This window comes from Pseudophryne corroboree, chromosome 5, assembly GCF_028390025.1.
Source record: "Pseudophryne corroboree isolate aPseCor3 chromosome 5, aPseCor3.hap2, whole genome shotgun sequence".
In the NCBI taxonomy this organism is placed as follows: domain Eukaryota; kingdom Metazoa; phylum Chordata; class Amphibia; order Anura; family Myobatrachidae; genus Pseudophryne; species Pseudophryne corroboree.
In genome coordinates, this window is record NC_086448.1 from 500,255,449 (window position 1) to 500,258,528 (window position 3,080).

The following is a 3,080-nucleotide window of genomic DNA, read 5'->3' on the forward strand; positions in this document are numbered from 1 at the left end:
TACGTCCATGGTTACACCCCTCCCTCCCCCCGGGTGCTATACATATTCCCCTTTCGTTCATGCCTCTTTGCCCCCTGGACAGTGCATCTCATACAATGTTCTTGGTGATGTTTCTCCTTCTGGTTTCTCCAGTCCTCTGGGTGATGTATATTGTTGTAAATGCTTATACCTTTTACCTGTTTCAAAATGTTATTAATAAATGCCTTGCTAGCAACTGTTATCAAACGTTTGCATATTTCTGCTTATTTTTTATGTGGGTTAAGACAGCGCGCCTCACCATTTTGACAGCTCACACTTATATTTCCCTTCCCTGTCCTCCTCCCCTTCCCCCTCCCTATTTAGCGCAATATTGTGGTGGGTGGCTAGGAGCGGTGCGCTCCCAGCCGCTTATTGTTAATTCTTGTTTTTTCTACCCGTGAAGTTGTTCTTAGATTGTTATCGTGAGACTCCTATATGGATCTCTGTTTTCATTTGTGTCTCTTTGTTTCTCCTGTTTTTCTCTTTCTCCCCCTTCCCATCCCTCCTTTTGTGTCTTCCCCTGTCCGCTCTCTTTTCTGGGTATGCATTGCGTCCTCTCATGAGACTCCTTATAACGTAGTTATATATCTCTTCCGTTAGGGTTGGTACATGGAATGTAGGGGGAATACATTCTCCTATTAAGAGGAAGCAGATCCTGCTTTACTTAAACAGACTGCGTATGGATTTGATGTTTATACAAGAGACCCACCTTCTTTCCCCGGAGGCCCAGAAGCTGGGTGTCCTGGGCTGGCAGGTGCTCGCAGATGCTCCATATTCTTCCAAAGCTAGAGGTGTCCTGATCCTGGCTAAACGATCTTTGCATATTGAAGTTCTTACCTCTGTATGTGACCCTACAGGCAGGTTTCTTATTTTAGAGATTGTTATATAACACTAAATATGTTCTTTGTACAATGTATGCCCCTAATTCTTACTCTAAAGTATTTTTTAAACGACTCCTGACCAAGTTATATCCGCTTGCCTTCCTCCCCATGATAGTGGGCGGCGATTTTAATATTGTCGCCTCTACTTATATGGACACTAACTCCTCCACTCGTGCACGCCTCTCTCCTACCTTTGGTATCCCCTTTTTCACGCACCAACTGCACCTCACTGATGTGTGGAGATTTTTCCACCCTACAGACAGGGAATACTCATGCCTCTCGGCTGCTCATGGCACCATGTCCAGGATTGACTTTTTACTATTGTCTGACTCCCTCATTCCTCAAATCTCTGACTCTCAGATGGAGGCTCTCTCTATCTCTGACCACGCCCTAGTTTGGACGTCTCTTACCACGTCCCTTGACCGGGGCTCCTTTAAGTGCTGGCGCTTCCCCACTGCCTTTGCTTCCTCCTTACATTTCAAGCGCAGGCTGGCTGAGTTTTGGGAAGAGTTCAAATTGGATAACGAGGGTGCTCTTACTGCGGATCCTTTGGTATTCTGGCAGACCTCAAAAGCGGTCATACGCGGCAGGCTTATAGAATACGTTTCCTCACGAAAGAAACAATTTCTGTCTGACTTTAAAAACTCTCAACGCAGCTTAACTGAGGCCTTTCAGAGTTTCAAACAACATCCCACCCCTCTTTCTAAGAAGACTTATTTAGAATGTAAATCCCGGTTTAATGCTGTGTTAGCTGCGATGGGTGACCGACATACTTTTCACAAGAATCACCGATTCTATAGGTTTGGGAACAAGACGGGTCGCCTCTTCTCCAGCCTGTTGAAGGGGTCGACACTTTCTTCAGTAATTCAATCACTGCAACGATCTGATGGATCATTGGCTACTAAGTCTGTTGATATGGCCAAACTCCTTTCAGATTTTTATACTGATATTTATTCTTGTCCCATTATTGACGAGCAAGCTAAAAGCTCTTTTTGGGAAGCGACCCCCCTCCCCCGATTACCACCTGCACTGACCGATAACCTTTGTTCCCTAACAACGTCACAAGAGGTAGAGAAAGCTATCAAGGGCCTTAAACCTTTGAAGGCTCCAGGGCCTGATGACTTCTCTGGAGAATTTTATAAAATGCTCCTCCCTAATGTGGTAGATCCCCTAACCTTGGTGTTTAACAAAATTTTAACCTCAAATTCTATCCCTTTATACTTTAATGACGCTCTGATCCATTTCCTTCCCAAACCAGGTAGAGACCCCCATCTCCCGGGATCTTACCACCCTATATCCCTCCTAAATACCGATTACAAGCTCTTTACAAAGATTATTGCTGACAGAATGAAGGGTTTACTTCTTTCTATTATCCATCCAGATCAAACTGGCTCCATCTCAGGCCGGCACTCTACGAATAATATTCGTAAAATTTTTACGGCAGCCATCTGGTTACATTCCAGCGGGACCTTAGACCCCCAATATGTCCTTTCTTTGGACGCTGAGAAGGCCTTTGACCTGGTCAGCTGGGACCATTTATACACTACCCTAGACAGGTTTGGGTTCCCGCTGGATCTGATCAGTATGCTACGTACTCTTTACTCCCCCTCAGCTTCCCGAATTATGTGCAATGGCTACCTTTCAGATCCTATACCCCTTCACAGGGGCACTAGGCAAGGTTGTCCCCTCTCCCCGCTACTTTTTACCATCGCCATAGAACTCCTTGCTATTAAAATTCGCCACCTTGTGGGTTTTTCGGGAGTACTGGTGCGAGATCATGAATTGCGTGTTAGCCTGTTTGCGGATGACATGCTTCTTTTCATCTCAAACCCAGAAACCTCTATCCCCTTAGCCATGCAGATAATTGTTCAGTTTGGTTCCTTCGCAGGGTACTGAATAAATGCTACCAAATCTGAGCTCTTCCCACTCACTCCATCTGCTTGCGCATGCTCCTCCTCGCCCGTCCTTACTCAATTCCAGCTGAATACTACTAAGCTTAAATACCTGGGAATCTTTATCCCAGTGAACTTGTCTGACTTATACTCCGTTAACTATACACCTGTCATTAAAACGGTGTCTCAATTACTGACCACCTGGTCCTCCCTTCTTATTTCTCTATTGGGGCGGGTTGCCATTTTGAAAAATATTATATTTCCTAAGTTATCATACCTGCTTCAGATG